The sequence below is a fragment of the Perognathus longimembris genome, chromosome 2 (genome assembly GCF_023159225.1).
Source record: "Perognathus longimembris pacificus isolate PPM17 chromosome 2, ASM2315922v1, whole genome shotgun sequence".
Classification (NCBI taxonomy): Eukaryota; Metazoa; Chordata; class Mammalia; order Rodentia; family Heteromyidae; genus Perognathus; species Perognathus longimembris.
In genome coordinates this window covers 12,466,511-12,486,107 of record NC_063162.1, presented here as the reverse complement: position 1 = coordinate 12,486,107, position 19,597 = coordinate 12,466,511, and the positions used below count along the sequence as shown (strand labels likewise).

Genomic DNA, 19,597 nt, shown 5'->3' with positions numbered 1-19,597 from the left:
TTGTGGAGGGTTAGTGACAAAAGCAAATTACTATGGCTGATTTATTTCATATATAGATATAGATATATACACACACACACACACATTTGCTTTTGTATATTGCTACATAGAGAACTAAGCATTGTATTCTTTAACAAATCTGAGAAAGCACTATGACTGTAGGTGTTTGACTTTCAGAATATATTTTGTATTGTTAATACCTTCACATTGTATGAATACTGGAAGCACAGATCTTTGCTAGAGCACAATAAATACATATATTTTTTAAAAATAAAATAAAATAAAATTCCACTGTCTTGCTTGAGATCTTGAAATATTGCTTTTGCCATTTTATTTGGTCTATGTGAAATACTTTAAAATAAAAATTATTTTAGATCACTATAACCTTATGTAGATGGAAGATTATATTTTTGAAATCTCTTTGAAATGCAAAACAAGTCAACTATAGAGGAAAATTATAACAGGAAATAGCATTAACCCTTCAAATGGAAGCCTCCCCATTAAGCCCCCTACAAATCCATTACTATATATGAAAAAAAAATTAAGCTCCTTACAGAAATTAACAGCTTAAAATGCAATCAACATGAACATACACACACACACACACACACACACACACACACACAAACACAATTCTACAGAAAACAATTTAGGCAGTAGAAATTAAACAAAAATTCCAACTGCTATCCCTTAAGATTATTTCAAAACACACGGGGCCTATAAAATTAAAATGGAAATGAATTAAAAGAGAAATCAAAGAAATTTGGGGAAATTAAAAATGAGTCTGAATATTTAAAAAAAAAAAAAGAAAAGAAAAAACCTTAAGAGACAGGCTAAAAAAATGTCAAGGAAAAATATCAAGAAGATTCAACACCCACTCATCAGGAATTCCAAAGTGAGAGACCTGAGAAAGTAGAGGGGAGAAAATAACAAAAGTCTTTAGACTTCAAGAAAGACATGAGTTTGCAGAATGAAGGAAAACAAATCAAGAGATGAAGAGGATGAAGAAAACCAGACAAACAGACATATGCTGAGAGAAATTAGGACCTTCAAAGACCCAGAGAAGTGATTTTTCTGGAGGTACTGGGGCTTGAACTTTTGTGCTTGTTTATTAGCAGGTGCTCAAACTCTTAAGTTCTAATCTTCCACTAGAATAGTTCTTACATGTTAGCAGGTTAAGAAAGGAAAGGAAATGGGCTACTAGTAGTCTTGGCAGCTATTCTGTTGTCAGCACAGTAAAGACTTGCAAATCTTTAGGGGGGAAAAAGTAGTAATAGTTTGAATTAGTGTATTCTAGGTCAATCATGTTTGTGGTCAAGAGAAGAAAATTTCATTCATGTAGCATTTCACTCACTTCACCAAGTACACTTACTGAAAAACATTGCTTGAAGGTTGACTCAAAAAGAAAAATTAATCTCCAAACAGAATGATATAAATTTCAAGAAAATGGATAGTCTGTTTAGGAATAAAACATGGAGAAGGAGAGGAGAATCCCACAAGGACATTTACGCAATAGACCTACATGAATGATGCCAAAGTTTAATGTGGCCAGAGTTCAGGTAAAACAGAAATGACTGCACAATGATTAAAACTGGGGAATGGACAATGAGATTTATTATACTATTTTGTCTACTTTTTTGTTATTAAAATTTCAAACATATGCAAAGGAAAAGTGAACACTGAATTGTAACACCATAATATAGCAACATATATGTTGAGAATATTTTATATTTTAGCTAATTTTTTTTAAGATAGCAAGCTAAAAAAAATAAAATTTATGACTCCTATTTTCAAAGCTTTTCTCTCTAAATACCATACTGCAAGTGAGGAATATATTTACTTCTAAAAAATAAGAAAAGGTAAATTACAACCTCTAATATATTATCTTTTAAGCTGGACACTGGTGGCCAACGCTTGTAATATTAGCTCCTCAGGAAGCTGAGGTCTGAGGATCTCAGTTTGAAGCCAGCCCAGGCAGGAAAGTCTGTGAGTCTCTTATCACCAGCAAAAAGCCAGAAGTAATGGTGTGGCTCAAGTGGTACAGCACCAATCTTGAGAGAAAAAAACTAAGGGACAATGAGTGTCCAGGCCCTTTATTCAAGCATCACTAGCATTAAGATAGATAGATAGGTTTCTTTTTAAAATATTGGCTTTTGAGATACCACAGATATTTCTAGTAAGTTACTGAAGAATTTTCATGAGATGAATAAAACTAATAAATCTGACGAGCTTGGAATAAAGATTTGCAAAATAGAATCTAAAACAGTTTAATGAAAACAATGATTCACTTGTATTTTTGACATCAATATCATTTTATGTTTTTTGTTGTTAACCAATGGTTGGTTGTGACTGTAGCTCAAACAATAAATGAATAAAAAGAACATTTTACAATGACACAGCCTTGCATACAGCCAGACGTGTTTCTATAAGTACTAAATCAACTCCATTAGTCATGATATGCTTTTATCTGCTACATATCCACTTGTTCTCCAAAAGAAAAAAAAGTTTATTATCTTATGCCTTGATTTTTTTAAATAGAAAATATATCAGATATCATTATAGCTTTTCAATTCATGAATTTTCACAGAAACTCCATAAACCAATGCAGACATTTAAACTCAATAGTTATAACAATGGAAAAACCTTTCGTAGAGTACCATGAGTTTGGCACACTTCGAAATTAAAACAAAACAAAACAAAATGTATCCATGTTCTCTCCTGGAATGTCCTTTCTACTCCTGCAAAGACATATTCTCCACACATGAATGGAAAGGTTTTACTCACAGTCTACATTCAGCTCAAAGGTCACATCCTCCATGAATCCTTTCCAATCCCAGTCTGCCCTCCTCAGTAATCAAATTCCAACTATAGCACATTCCCCTAGTAGAATCTGCATGTGTCTTCCACCAGGTCTGGGGTTTAGGAGCAGTGTTGGAAGTAGTAGACAACATTGTACCCGTTTCACAGATGGGAAGGTAGAATAACTTCCTCTAAACTCCCTTTGCCAACAGTGGCATCACCAGTCTGCCCCTCTAGCCTAGTTCTTCAAGTCCTTGAAGCTTTCAGAATCCCCTGAGTCATTCAGAGTTCAATCATGTCTGCTTCCAATTCACCACCTCTGTGCTTTACATGTTACACACTCTACGAAAGCTCATTTAATTTGGTCTGCACTTAAACTGTGCACAAGGAGAACCAATCAATTGAAGTCTTTACCAGCTGGTTCAACTGAACCAGAAGGGCCCCCAGCATGGGTCAGAGCCATAGTGGTACACCACCCCCCTCTACTGGAGAATCCGTTTCTCACAGCTTCAAGCCAAGAGGGAACTTGACTCCTCATTTTAGAGTCATGGTACTTGCTAAATCTTCATCTCTGTGGAAGTGTGTGGATTTTCTTTGTAAAAGTGCGTATCCGCATCCATCTGTGCTAGAAAAACAGACACTGGACTTACTGTTGTCACCAAGGCACAAGCCATGTTTTGTTAGTGTAGTCAGATCAGAAAGGATTGACTTTCTAATCATATAGAGAACCTTGCCTAAAGTTAGCCTGCCACCTGTCACTGTGATTTTGGTAATTGTGTGACCTGTTCTCTCTCTCTCTCTCTCTTTCTCTCTCTCTCTCTCTCTCTCTCTCATTCTCTCTCCCTTTCTCTCCTCTTTCTCTCTCTCCCTTTCATCCATCCATCCTTCCTTCCTTTCTCTCCCTCTAAAGAGTCTTGAAATAATTGTTAAATTGTTGCTGCATAAGCTATTTTTTTTAAAAAGTAACTGTATTATGCTTCTCTGGAGAAATAGTTCATCAATGGAGATTAATTCTAAATCAGCTTGACTAGCTACTAATCCAGAATTTAGCATGAACATTACATATTGGTAGAGATTTATTTGCCTGGCTCAGGCAGTCCTTAGATTGGTCATAACTTATTAATATTTCCTATCATTTTCTATTAAATGATCCACAACCAAACCCGCTGTTGGTCATTCTGTGGGCCGAGAAAAATCAGGCTGGACCTTCCTGAGTGCCTGTGGGCCGTGCAGTCTTTCCTAGGTCATCCCAGGAAATGAGAAGGTCCACTTTGTTACAGCCTGCACAGGCAACTCACCGGTTGTTCCTAGGGAATAATAAATTCATGGATCACTGACTCTGGTAAAGATTCAAGTCCAACTTCAGTGCTTTCTGATTCTCAAAGACAAACTCATGAATAGTTCATAAGCTGAAGTAGAAAAGTCACTTTACAAATTCCACTCGTGGATACAAGTCTTCAAGCATTTTCAAAGGTTGGAGTAGTTATGCCCTCAATTTCTAAGCAAAAGAAACTCTTACTTATTAATTTATTTATTGGTAGTACTAGAGTTTGGGATTCAGAGCCTCTCATTTGCTAGACAAGCAATCTACCACTCTAGCTATGCCCTTAGCCCTTTTTTTCCCCCTTTGGTTATTTTTCAGATAGGATCCTGCTTTTTGTGCTTAATCCGGCATAAATTGTGATCTTTCTGCTATATGCCTCCTATTAACTTCTTGCCTAGGATGGCCTCAAACCACAATCCTCCCAAGTACCTAGGATTACAAGCATCAGACACTGCACACCGCCTCATTATATTATCTTAACTGGCATAGTACGGTCATAAGGAAGTCTGAGATCTTTACTTTCAATATCTGGTCTACCTCCTAAAGTAAACATGTGCTGAATTAGTTCAACAAGGACCTTAACACACTTAAGCCAACTTAGCTATCAGGATGTTGTTGTCATATTCAAGCCTTCTAAGAAAGAACACAGTATTTTTTTTTAAAAAAATCATTATTGTTATTATGAAGGTGATATACAGAGGGGTTAGAGTTGCATAAGTCAAGAAAAGAGTACATTTCTTTTTGGACAATGTCACCCCTTCCCTCCTTCTCTTACAGATTTTCCCTCCCATCCCACCCACAAGTTGTATAGTTTATTTTCAATATAGTGTCTACTGAGTACCCCTGTTGCATTTTTATACAGTATTTTCATTATCTTAAGTAGTTGTATAAAGGGGTTACCATTCAACAAATCAGTTTATAAAAACAATGCATATTGATCTATGTCACCCCTTTTATTATTCCCCATTTTTCACAACCCAACCACCTCCTTTCAGTGCTACAGCACAATAGAAGATTCTGACCTCACAAGAACCAACCAGTGTGGGCCATGTTTTATAGAAGTTACTAAAATGTGGTCCATTGACAAGACCTGAGAGGTTAAGACAAAAATCCTATAGGGCTTGTCGATATCATCACATCTCAAACTATAGGGTGTTTATGGGGGACCCCAAAGTTTGTGAGGGGGTAGGCCACTGGTGGGAAGAATGCATACTAGGAGATCCCAACTGATTTGAATAGGGGAGAATTGAAGGAATGTTGTCAAAACCATTATTTACACAGGTTGGACCAATGAATAAGGTGAAGGAAAATGGAACTGGTGGTGGTTTAAGGTTAAACAAATACAGGAGAGTAATGGGGAAAATGTAAGAAGTTGTTCTCTCTCTCTCTCTCTGTGTGTGTGTGTGCGTGTGTGTGTGTGTGTGTGTGTGTGTGTGTGTGTGTGTGTGTGTTGGTACTGGGGCTTGAACTCAGGGCATCTTGCTCTTGTTTTGGCTTTTGTGCTCGAGGCTTATACTCTACCACTTGAGCCACAGTTCCACTTGATGCTTTTTGCTGGTTAATTGGAGATATAAGTTTCACAGACTTTTTTCATAGGCTGACTTCAAACCAAGGTCCACAGATCTCAGCTTTCTGAGGAGCTAGGATTATAGATGTAAGCCACTAGTGTCTGGCTTCAGCTTTTTCCCCCTAGACCCCTTATGAGAAGGCCTAGGTACAACAATCAGCAAAAAAACTAAAGCCATCTCCAAGTGTATGGTGACACTGCCACAGAAAAAGTGAAGAAAATGTAGCCAGAGCATCTTTCAAAGAAACCTATTTAAAATACCATTTCAATTTATATAGGCAGTCTCCATACTGAAAACCATAATAAGAAGGTGAAGTTTTATGAAATATCTAATGCAATGCAAGAGAAGATGTGTAGGTATTGAAATGATGCTGCAAGTCAGTGTGTGTATCAATATATTTCATTGAATTATTTCCCAAGACAGCCAATAAGTCAGGTTTACATCGAAACTTCTAGTCTAAGGCAGTCATTGTCCTTGCCCTACAGTAAAATTCAAATCATTAAACCTAAATTTCAAATGCAAAGGAGACTACAATCCTTTTTGATGCCTGCCTCAGAATCTGACAGTTAATCAATCTGCATATCTTGTATGTAAAAAATAATAGTATATAACTAGATAAGGAGGGCAAAACTGCCCACATAACAGACAATACAGCCAAGGAATTGGGAAGCCATTGGGAGCTCAATGAATCTAGGCACAAGCCCTATTTCTAGAGCAGATGACATTTCAGTGTCTCTTTAAAAGGTTCATGCTGTCATCCACTGTACTTCAACCCTCCTGTATTAGCAGAAGTTGCGCCAGATCAGTGATCAATCTATTGTCAAAGTTTCATGGAATACCCTTCCTTTTATGCATGGATCAATCCTAAATTATGACATATTCTCACCAAGGTCTACTGGCAATAATGATACTAAAATGGATGCTGAGAAATGAGTTAAGACACAATGCATACACTGGGAGCACAAATAAGAAACAATTACAAATTACAACATCAAACTTTTTCCCTAGGAGACTATGTCAGCTATGGTTTATGGTCCAAAGGAGAAAGAGAACTTTTGACACCAATGCCACAAAGCTTCAGTCTAATGACATCTAAGGCGGCAGCTGACTTGTGATGCAAGGAAGCAGGGTTACAGAAGATAACCTTTGGGGGCAATATTTTCCTAAAAGTTGAAAACATGTTCTGAGTTATGATTTATTAAGGGTCCCCAAGAGATTTCCTTTCCCTGGCTCTCATTCATTATAAAGAGAATGGCCTGCTGCTTTGATTCATTATGTTTTGGGTTTGTTCAACTCAAAAAAAAATTTTTAAGCCTCCCCAGTCCTGTGGGAAAATCAAGTAACCACTCCCTAAACTCCAGGAAGATGTTAAGTGGACTTTTAAGTGCAAGAGAATGGAATATCATAGACCAGCACTGTCAATGCAAATATAATAGGAACTACCTGTACAATTTACATTTTCTTCTAATAATCACATTTGAAAAGGTACAAGGAAGAAAATTAAATTAATTTTAGGGTCTTTTAAGATTTAGCCCATTATAGAAAATACTATCATTTATATATTTAGCCATATATAAAGGTGATCATTTCAAGAATTCAGCCATCCCCTGTGGCCAGCTGCTACCATATGGGCACAATTAGAAAATCTCATGACCCCTAGTTCTCCATTTAATGGGTGTGGTTTTGCCTTCTTATAGGCTAATGGTATCAATTGAGTTTAGGTATTTTTAAAGAATTCACCTCAAGGGAAGTTGAATTAGGGATGAATAGTCTGGAATATAGTTGTAGGTTTCGCGGTCATTTCCATGAGTAGTTGAGTTGTTGCCAACTAGTCGTGACAAGTGTAGAAATGGTTTCCAGAAACCCTCATACACTTTCCTAGTGCCGTGATGTTAAAAATGCCAGACCAGAGGACAGCCATAATTACAAGGTGCTCCAAAGTCTCCAGCACCAAGTATATGACTAACAGAGAAGCACAAGGGTTCTAACAGAACAAAACAGAAAACTGACCTATGGGATAATCTCATAATTATCGGATCTATTTAAACCAGAAACAGAATTCATTTCTCATCCGTAACTCCTCAGAAGGGAACTTCTAAATGTAAGTTTTCTCCTATCATGATAAAGAAGCTGAAAGAATCATAAAGGCACCATATCTTTTAATGGACCCTATGTAATAGGGAACTGACCTAACTTCCTATATTTGTACATGTAAAAGTGTAAGCAGTGGGTACATCTGTGTGTAAATTGCTTGTTCTGTGGACCCCAGCAACCCATAATAAAAAGTAAATTTCAATCAATTATACTAGATGAAAAATTGGTAGTATTTATTTTGTATATATAGAAATGATTACAAAATTGTTGTTATATGGCAATGAGCATGTTGTCAAAATAATGCAAAGGGGAAAGCATCGCATTTAAAGGTATGTCACAACATTCTGTATTTTATGGTTTTAGTAATTGTCACTTTTTTTTTTGCCAGTCCTGGGGCTTGATCTCAGGGCCTGAGTACTGTCCCTGGCTTCTTTTTGCTCAAGGCTAGCACTCTACCACTTGAGCCACAGAGCCACTCTGGCTTTTGTTTTCTATATATGTGGTGCTGAGGAATCAAACCCAAGGCTTCATGCATATGAGGTGAGCACTTTACCATTAGGCAATATTTCCAGCCCTAATTGTCACTGTGACAATGTGGTTTTTGTGATTTTCCCTTCCTAAGTAAATAGCCTTTCATACCTAATTCACATCCCTAACTTTTTTCTAAACGTCCACCCAAGATTATATAAGCCTTAGGCTATATCTCCCTCAAATAATTACATATATATATATATATTTCATCATGTCTAGACCTATGCACACACATATGCAATATTCTTTTAAATTGTATTTTTGTTATCTTTAAGTAGTTGTACAAAGGGGTTACAATTCAACATTGCATGTTATCAGTACAATGCATCTTGATCAATAGCACACACAACATTTACATGGCCCTCATGAACATTTTACTACCTATAATATCCTGCCCCAGAGTGGCCTTTCTAGAATGCTTTGCCTGATTAAAATCCTTCTCTTCCTGTTTATCAGTCACAGAGTTGGAACTGGTTTTTTAATTAACTTCATTTATATCATGAAACCATCCACTGACTTGGACTTAATGCCTCATTTTATAGATGAGAAAACAAAAGTTTAATGAGATTATTACTTGTCATCAAAGACACAGCTAATCAAATTGAGCCCAGACATGTCCTTTGGACATGGAGTCCAGGACTATCTCTGCTATGGCACTCCTAGATCTGCAGCCAAATACAGCCATTCCAAAAGAGGGGTTGTCAGCAACTGGTAATGAGAGAGGCCAAGTGTTCCTGGCATCTTGAATTAAAAGCTGCACTTGAAAAAGATATAGGGATTCTGGACAAGTGATGTCACTGTAACTGGTGTAATTACTAAGATTCCTAAGCCAGAGCTAGGTACATGCTATTGATGCCTATCTGTTCTTCAATCTGTAACCAGAGCAGACAGCTCCAGAGAGGAATGTCAACCACTCCTCTGTTTATCTTGGGATTACACACATATTCTCCAGGGCTGGGTTGGGTTTTATGCAGCCTGCACAGAAGCCAATAGTAGATTACTTCATGTAAACTATTTACAGATTCAGGAAAACCAAGGAAAGTCCATGTGCTATATGATAGGAAGTAAATAAATGGATCCCACATTATGTTCTTATATGTAGGGATCGATGTTTGAAAAATCCAATTTCTGGTTTTCCCCTTTCCCTCTTCCTCCCCCTCTTTCCTTCTCCCTCTCTCTAGCCACATAGAGAGAAGTGATCCCCATGTCAACTTCTGAGTACTCTTTAAAGAAGGAAAAGCAAAGAAAAGCACCAAACCAAAGCAGAAACTACGATTAAACTGTCAATACATTGAAGACTTATTCATCTTTAATAATAATGGTGTTCCTAATAAACTCACCAATTTCCATGTGAGCACAAGATGGCTTATTTCATGCAAGAGAGAAGGCAGAAAGATTTCCTCAACAGGCTGAGGGCCAAGGGAGTTGGAAGAAACAGCCAAGAATGAAAATTCCAGTCTTCTTAGTTGTTCTACTTAAGGAGCATTGCCCTTTCCTCCTAATTAGCTCGCCAAACACCATGACTTTTTACAAACAAACCTAACATCAGTATCCAACCCTCTTCCTTCAATTCTTTCCAAGTTAAAACCATTTGCTAGGAAAGGACAGGCCTGGCAATTTGGGAATCTTCTGCTCTTTCCTTAGTAAGAACACACTGGTTTAACCAAACAAAAAACAAATTGCATTCTTTCAAAGACACGTATTTCCTAACTGCCTCCTCCCTGATAAGTAAGCCATCCAGGCTAAAGTGGCTGCTTGAGTCACCCTCCTGCGCACAGTGGGTGAAACTGCCAGGTTCCACACACAGACTGCCAAGGTAGGGAGAGAGGGACACATAAGAAGGTCAAGGACACCAAGCATGTTTTTAGTGACCTCAGCTTTCATCGTGAAATTCTCTTTCTATGGGAACTATATGAGGACATATTTCATATTTAGAATACTTGGCTGTTAAAGCTGAAAATTGAAGAATATATATCTAAAAGAAAAAAATTCTCCTGAACAGTATTTTTAAATTTTTCTATCAAACACTACAGTTTTTTATTTGTAAGAATTGTTTTTAATTTATACACCAAGAATATGGAAAGTGTTCACAGAAAGAAGTACAATGTAAAATATAAATGATATTAGCATGTTATAGAATAGCTCTGAAAATCAGTTCTAAGAGTTATGTGCCTTGGTCAGATACATTGAATTCTCCCCCATCTTGTGGAGCCACACAGAAGTCCAGTCTGTGATATATGTGATATTTACTAACCAAATATATGTGATATTTACTAATCAAAGTAACCACATGTTTCTACAGAAGGACACTTTAAGACTGAGGAAGAATATCTCTCTGGCACTATGAAAAGCTAGTTTTTAGCCAGGTGCTGGTGGCTCACACCTGTAATCCTAGCTACTCAGGAGGCTGAGGTCTGAGGATCTCAATTCAAAGCCAGCCTGAGCAGGAAAGTTGTGAGACTCTAATCTCCCATTAACCACCAAAAAGCTGGAAGTACAACTGTGGTTCCAGTGTTGTAGAGTGCTAGTACTTGAGCAAAATAACTCAAAGGATAGCAACTAGTCCTTGAGTTCAAGGCCGTCCCCTAAAGAAACACCTCAATAAGAACAATGATACTCCACATGAATGGTTTTACTGAGGTATTTGGCACTGAGTTCATTACTCACTAGCTGTTCCTGCAGATGCCCATTGCCAATGTGTACATTTTCCTATAATTATTTGCACTGCTTGGAACTATTTGTCAACAGGAACAACTAGTAAATACAGAAAAAATGGTGAGGTCCATTAATGGCAAGTATGGCAGATATAAGCCAAGTTGTCATGGAAGTCGCATTTACTATAAAGCCAATGGTACACTGTTAGGTTTTTTTAAAGTAGGTAGCCAGTAAAAGAGAATGCCACAGGGTCTTCAGGCAGGAGAGAAAGTTTATTACCGAACTGCTGGCCTGTGGCCAAGATGATCCATGGCCGGAGAGAAGGGAGAGAGAGGAGAGAGACCCCCACCCAGCCCTGCCTTATATCTAGGAGGGCAGGGGCAAGGGGTGTGGCCAGGTGGATTAGGATGTGACCTAAAACCTAACATACACATGTGCAAATTTCTGCTCAGACCACTTCTGCAAGTCAACAGATGTGGGAAGACTTCCCACAGATGGTGATGCACTCATTAAAACAATGTGCATTGAGTCCTCAGTACCACCTGCTGCTCAGGATGCAACAGTGAACACAACTGGGAAAAATTAACCAGGACAGTAATTCATACTACCATCGTTGATTAGGACCAAATGAATTGCTCTGTGCTCATGTTCACTGATATGAAAGGTTTGAGAATCTTACCAATGAAGGAATGTCTGAAATATGTAGAAACGTAATTCTTAAGTACTTCCTAAGAAATTGAATTATAATGAATTACTTGGTGGTTATTCTTGCAAAAAGAAAACAAAACTGAAAACAGGTAGATTGATCAATTAGGATGTCTCAACCTCAGCACCTCGGACCTGTGGGCCAGGTAATTCTTTGTTGTGGAAGGCTATCCTGTGCATTGTGGATGCTTACCTAGTGCAAGCCAGTAGCACCCCTTCCCCAGCTAGGATAAACAAAGCTGTACCCCAGCATTGTCAAATATTCCCTGGAGGGCAAAATTCCCTCAAGTTGAGTAATATATGAAAGTACTTATTAAAATAGATGACTATGTAAACCCTCTGTACATCCCCTTGACAATCAAATTAAATTTTAAAAAAAGAAAATGAATAAAATAGGTGACTACTAACATCTCTTCAGATAGGATTTGGGAATATTAGAAAAAATAGGAACGATGAAAAATAAGTATGCACAGGATACTTCCTTTCAAATGAAACTTTCAGATAATTAGCGACTAGCCCCAAAGAGTAAAATAATTCACTGCCCATCCCTGCCCACACTTTTCCCTCCCTTTGTTTTATGAAAGGTAGTCCAATATGACAATACCTTTCCCTTATAGTCTCAAAAGAATCACATGTGGCTCCATTTTGTTTCAATTTTTTCCTTCTCAAACTATTGGTAAAGAGGATGAAGAATGAAGGTTTCTCTCCTGACTCAGGCCTGAAGATTAATTACCTCTGTGCTATACAGCACTGCAGCAGCTGGGCCTTCCAAGTGTCCTGGGGACCCATAATTAACCCAAAAGCCCTTCCAGGGGGAATCAGACTAGAAGCCAAAGGAATATAATTAGCTCCTTTGCAGTTTTAAAGGTGCTCATGTCCTAGATTCTTAACCAAATTCATTCTTCCCATGGAGACACCAGTGCTCTCATTTCCATCCCAGATCTCCCAAATAAGCTGCATTTGTATTCTCCAACATGTATATGAAAAAAACACACACAGGATAAACAGCAACAGAAAGCAAGACACAGAGGAGTGCATATGATACCCTCACCTGTGAAAGAATAAGGTGTAAAGGCATGTATATGCAGGATATTTTCTTACAAAAACAAAGAAAATCATTAACAGTGGTTCCTCTAGAGTATACATGGGCGCCCAGGGTCAGAGGAAGTGCACTTCATTGGATAGCCTGCATGCAGGTTGAGTTTTTGCTCATGTACATATGTTTAATATAACAATGGTCAACCACTGTGGTCAATCTGGCAAGAATGTCCTGAGGTAGGCTAGAAAATAGGGCATATGATGTGAAATTTACTGTGTTTTAAAACAATAGAAATTGTATTGCCTATAGTTTCACAGAATCTGAAATTTTTATATCCAGGTTTTTGTCCACAAATGTGAAATATGTATGTATGTATACATATGTTTATAAATGACTGATATACAGTATAAAATATATAACATATGTTAAATATATAAACATAATTTCTATAAATATATAATTACATGTATATGTATTGGCAGTACTAGGGCTTGAACTCTTGAGCTTCACACTTGCTAGACAGGCACTCTACCACTTTAATCACACCCCTAGCCCTTTTTGTGCCTTACTTATATTTTTTAGCTAGGGTCTCAAGATTTTGCCTAGGTCCAGTCTTGACCACACAATCCTCCTGTATATGCCCCCCTTGTAGCTAGGACCACAGCAAAAATCACCACACATAGCTTGTTGGTTGCAGGGGATTGTCCTTGAACCACAATCTTCTCAATCTCAGAAATAAACATTATGAGCACAAGATTATCTATGAGCACAAGAAGGCTAGTGAACCTTCCTTATTTCCTAGGACTCGAACCACTCTGGCCAATGTTTCCCAGAGAAATACCCCTGGGGAGGAACAACTTCTAGACCATTTTTTTTATCTTAATATTTATTCATTCCCAAATCTCCTGTTGATGTCTCTTGGGCAAAGTCCTTAGAAAGGTCGAAGATAGACAGGGAAAGCATTCATATCAAAAGAAGTGAGAAGGAAAACAAAGTGTGAAGAAAGAGAAACAAACAAGTTTTTGCACAAGATGCATAAGACATAGTCTTCACCTTTCAACATCAGACCTTTGCCTGTCATGATAACCTCAATGTCCAATGACACAAAAATCAAAGGCAGCTGAAAGCACATCTAAATGAAAAACAAAATCTTCCCAGCAGTGGTTTGAGACCAAATAGTCTGTGTCACCTCAACCCCTAAGAAATCTGGCTCAGACTAGATGCCACTGGTGACTCCAGGAAAACCTGTTCTAGCAACAAATTGGAGAGTATGTTCAGTTCAGATAAGGAGGGCTGTCACATTATTTATTAATAGATGAACACCTTTTCAAAGTCTGGTCTGGTGGCACTGGAGGATTAACTGCTTTTCCAAACATAGTGCTAGTGCGATAGCATTTGGATCAGCTCCCTTGGATCACCTCCCTAATAGGTGGGCTTCATCTCTGGGGAGTTGGGACAGCCCTTGACCTCAACAAGTACTGGCCAGCTTCCAGGACGACGGCTTCTAGGTTCAGCGTGGCCAGCAGCAGCAGCCGATGGAGTTCATCCATCATGGAAGGAGCAGGCAATGTCACACTGATCAGTCTGTTACCTACACTTACCAGTCTGGAAGGGTTGCCTTCCAGAACAGGCAAGCAGGCCCTGAGAATGATTTACCTGGATCGGGTTGGTTTCAAGCCTTATAATCACATGCCATTGTATCACCCAATTTTTTTCCTTGTAAATTTCAGATGCATAAACTTCTAAATCAACCTATTCTCATTAATTTAGAAAAATAGAAAATCTTCAATTTCATAGTCCCTACCTCATACACAAACACACACACACACACACACACACACGCATGTACACACTTTATGATGAAAAAAAATCTGTTTCTGTTACTTCTTTTAAAGAAATTATTGTAAAGGTGATGTACAAAGGGGTTACAGTAACATAAGTCAGATAATGAGTACATTTCTTTTTGAACAGTGGCACTCTCTCTCTCCCTTTCATTTTCTCCCAGTTTCCCCCTCACTCTCCTCATCCCCACTATGTCACTTCTTTTACTCACAGGAGTCCCTCCAATGCCCAAAGAGTCAATGCTTTGACCTTGCCTGGCCACATGCAGGCTCAGCAGAGCAGCCACCTGCTGTCACTGGCTGGCCTGCAGAAGCCAGAGGACTCAGAGCCCCAATGGCTCCTATCATCCTCCTTTTCTTTCTGGCAGAATTCCACTCACACTCCCTGGCCAGCTCAAGCTGTACGAGCCCCTCCCGCATCTGTCCTCACAGCTAGATGAGTACCAATCTCCACCACAGCCCTGAGCATATGTGCTGCAATGATTATTTATAGGCCTGTCTCACCCATAGGCCAGGAATTCCTTTCCGAGCTATTGTACCTCCTGCACCCAGCCCTGTACACCACCACAGACCAGCATAGTACATCTGTGTGGAGTAAATAAACACATACCCTAATGCATTCTTGCTCCTTCAGTCTTTTCTTGAGTGTCTGGACAGATATGGGTGAGGAAAAGGAAGAGAAACAGACAGACGGAAAGCACAGAAAACACACAGGAAAAGCAGGCTGGGGACCCTCTGAGTGTCAGGAGGGAGATATAATAGTAAAGAGACAGGCCCTCAAGAAATCACTAGGTATCTGAGAGCGGAATCTCTAACCTGGTCCAAAGTTAGGACCTGGGAAGTAAAACTGGGGACAGGTAAATGTTAGTGGTTAAAATAGGAATAAGTGAAACACACATGGGCTACTAGCTGGGTGGGGTAGGGCAAGTTTGAAGGTGACATCACTGGATTGCTGAGCCAGGCCATCAAGGAAGGAGAGAGGGTCAGGGTACTTTGCAAAAGTACTTTCCAAAACCTTGAGTAAACCAATGTCATCATCTCTTTGGTGGATTCTTGCCTACCTTATGCCTCATCCATCCAAGTTGCAGGGTGCCTTTCTCTGTTTCCTCAGCCTATCTGACACACCTACATAAATTGTGTAGAAAAGTATCTGTGGTTTAAAGGACAAATACACACTAGGTACACATAGCACATACTTCTGACTCTAGACCTGTTGTTGTCTCTGAGCGTCTTGCTTTCTGCATAACAGGGAACTATCTGATAAAATGCATTATCTTGTCTTCTCTGGTACAGATTCAGTTATCTTCCTCCCACCTGTGGAAAAGCCAACTTGCCTTCGTGTACATATTCCCTTCAACATTCCTGAGCTGGAAATGAGTCTGTTTTTCAATTTACTGAACCACTGATAATAGCTGCAGGGTTCCTTCAATAAGTAAAATCAAACTTTTCATATCTGTAAGCAAGTCATGATTTTACTTTTTTCTGGAAACTATTTGTTAACAAAATCCTGGTCCCATATTTTAAAAAAAATCTTCCTTGTTTTGATTCTGGAAAGCCGTCAGTGGTTTTTAAACTACATATTCAGTGCTGTTCAATGAAAAGAGCCCATGACAAGAGGCTCTGTGTTCCTCAGTTGTACCACTTAATAGTTAAGTGCTGTTGTTATTTTATTTCTTTGGGCCTGGAGTTCTCCATCTCCAAAACACAATTGCTTTGAGGATCAAAGGACAATGCATAGGTAGGTGCTGGTGACTCATATCTGTAATCCTAGCTAATCAGGAGGTTGAGATCTGAGGCTCGAAGCTGGAAGCCAACATGAGAAGGAAAGTCCATGAGACTCTTATCTCCAATTAACTAGGAAAAAGCCAGAAGTAAAAACTCTTATCTCCAACTAACCAGCAAACTGGCAAGCATGAGTCAAAAAGCACCCAGACCCTGAATCCAAGCCACAGTACTGACACAAGAAAGAAGAGAAGAGGAGAGGAGAGGAGGGGAAGGAAAGGAGAAAGGAAAGGAGAGAGAGATGGAAAGAAAGAAGGAAAGAGAGAAAGTAAGAAAAAGCGGGAAGAAAAGAAGGAAGGAAGGAAGGAAGGAAGGAAGGAAGGAAGGAAGGAAGGAAGGAAGGAAGGAAGGAAGGAAGGAAGGAAGGAAGGAAGGAAGGAAGGAAGGAAGGAAGGAAGGAAAGAAGGAAGGAAGGAAGGAAGGAAGGAAGGAAGGAAGGAAGAAAAGGAAAGGAAGGAAGGAAGGAAGGAAAGAAGGAAGGAAGGAAGGAAGGAAGGAAGGAAGGAAGGAAGGAAGGAAGGAAGGAAGGAAGGAAGGAAGGAAGGAGGGAAAGAAGGAAAGAAGGAAAATAAAAAGACCCTGGGAACACCAAAATGCCCATTAATGTCAAATATGGAAAATTGTTCTTTAATGAGCAGACCACCCACACAACAAATAAACTCCTGCCAGTAGCAAGAGGATACTGGGTCACAACCTCAAAATAGATAATTACATTAAAAAATAATAAAGTTCAGTGCTGGGGGTTTAGCTCAGTGCTACTGTTTGCCAAGCATGGGAGGCTTGCGTTACAAACTTAATACCACACAACACACAAAGCTCAAAGTGTTATGTAAAGTATGAATACTCTTGAGAAAGGAAGAGTATTTCTTCTGGAAAAATACAAAGTTACTCCTAGTGAGGAGATGTAATAAGGGTTAGAAATATCTGTAGCTACCATCAAAAAATGTATGCAAAAATGTTTTGTGTAGATATTCTCAAATCTTCTTCATTACATAGCTTGGAGTGAAGCTGCTAAGTCATATGACCTCTATATTTAGCATTTTATAGAATCACTAAACTCTTCTCCAAAGTGTCTGCATATACATTACCAGCAATGTTTTAGGGTTCTGATTTCTCCATTAGTTTCATCAATACTTGTCATGATCTTTTGAGTTATAACCCTCTTACTGGGTATGGAGTGATATCTGTGGCTCTGATTTCTAGTCCCCTAATGATTAATGAGGTTGAGTATCTTTCATGAGTTTATGGTCATTTGTTATCTTCTTTGGAAAAAGATCCATTCAAATACTTGGCACATTTTAAAATTAACTTATCTATAGTTGTTGGGTTCTTATGGGGTTGGTTATAAGCTCTTTCTAAGCTCTTTTTTTTGTGAACAATGGACCCTTATCAGGTATGTTTGGAAATATTTTCTCCCATCCTGCAAGCTTTATTTTCATTCTCGTGATAATGTACTTTGAGGCACAAAAGGTTGCAATTCTGGTGAAGTTCATCTTATTTATTTTTTTCCTTTGTGCTCTTGGTGTCATTGCTAAGAAATTATTGCTTAAACCATGGGCATAAAGATTTATACCTATGTTTTCCTCTATAGTGCTGAATCATGCTTCTTTGGTAGTCATTTTAGACTTCATTGAAAACTGCCTTAAACTAATCCAAATAGAGTAATAAATTTTTAAAAAGTTATACTCACAGAAAGAAATGACTGTGTAGATTACTTTAGTCTATGATAATATCCATGCTGAATAATATGTAAATACAAACCTAAAAAGCTTTTAAAAATTCAATTGCAAAAGTTATTTTTTATATTGATTTGTTCTCTAATTGAATATCAGGTGATATAAAGCTAGCTTACACTTACCTTCTCCAGTCTGTTATTATTGTGTTCCTCTAGGATAAATCTACTAATGGAGAATATGCTAGAATGATTGATTTCACATTATGAAGCCTGAAAAATGGGCGGAGTCACATGGAGTTCATGGGGAGTAAGGGGAGTAGACTTTGGACTCCTCTATGTAAACAAAACCTTTTAGAAGTGTTTTGAGCAAGGGCTTGACATAATCCCAGTAATTTAGGAAGATTTGGTAGGATGCCAGGTATAGTTTGAATCAGGTACTCAAAGATGATAGGGAAAGGACAAAGGGAGACAGAGGGACAGAGCCCTAGTGAAGAGTTACATTACAGGGAAAACAGCAATTATTCTGAATCCTGGGACTGAACTGGCAAGCAATACAAAGTAGGTTAAAAATGTTGCCCTTTAAAACAAAAATATTGTAACTCAACTCCCAGTGTGTAATTCAGCTGCCGTAATGCCGCACCCCAAGTGAAAACATGCCCTTTGAAGATCTAAAGCTTAGTATCTGGAATTAATTTAATCGGCCATACGAAACAATTTAAAAGTCAGCCTTCTTGTAGCATACTGGGTTGGAGTTACTTGTTTATGTTCTGGACTGGAACCTACTGAGAAAAAAGCCCTTAGAGATGTCACACCCCATTTTCTTCAGTTCCCCAGGAACTCAAGTGGTGTCTGGGAAAAGTTGATTTGCAAATGCAAATTGTCTTCTTAGAGAAAAGACTCCTAGTAAGTAACAGGCCACTAGGTACTTGGGCAAAATTCCATCTCTATCAAACCCCTCTGCTGCTCATTTGTTCTAGCAAAAGATGTTCCATATTTCATTATCTGTATTTTGAGCCACACCTCCCTATTTCAGGATCTTCTAACTTTCTGGGTCTTGCTAAATTGCCTAGGCTGGGTTTGAACTCCTAGGGTCAAGCAATCTTCTACCTCTGCCTCCTAAGTGCTGGGTCTTACAGGCAGATGCCACTGGCACCCAGCTTGGGATCCTGAAGCTTTCATCGCTAGATTCAGGAACTCCAATCCTTCTTCCTGCCTCAGTTCTCCTCCTCCATCTTTGCTACCTACTCTTAATTCAACCTGCATCTGGCTCCTCATCAAACACTCCAGGGATTTCCCATAAAGAATGGCATTCTTTTCTCCAAAAAACTCCTTCCACCTGGCTTTCCGAAGTCTAAACCCCATAACTTTATACTGGGGGCCTTCCACAATATGGTCCTAATCTTTTTGTCAATGACTCACTCTTCCAAGGACGGTATTCTAGTCAAATTGGCCTTCTTGTGCTTCTTCCAACACTCTCTATTCTGAAACTTCACCCTCTTTTCCTGTATCCTTCCTCTTTGACTCTCTATTTTCCAAGTACTTCCAAATCCATTTACCCAGCTCAACTCACTGGGAGGAAAAGCC

At 38.7% G+C, this 19,597-nt stretch overlaps 1 protein-coding gene and 1 long non-coding RNA gene across 2 annotated transcripts in view; both read right to left on the bottom strand.

Annotated features, from left to right (window-relative positions):
* The window catches only part of Ablim1 (actin binding LIM protein 1), a 243,101-nt gene that overhangs the window by 190,975 nt on the left and 32,529 nt on the right, over positions 1–19,597 (bottom strand). The gene's annotated exons all lie outside the window — the stretch shown is intronic.
* LOC125346035 lies at positions 287–19,439 on the bottom strand. The gene is made up of 3 exons (XR_007209849.1): positions 19,429–19,439; positions 6,221–6,227; positions 287–1,129 (listed from the first exon to the last, which is right to left on the bottom strand). It is a non-coding gene; the product is annotated as an uncharacterized LOC125346035 (long non-coding RNA).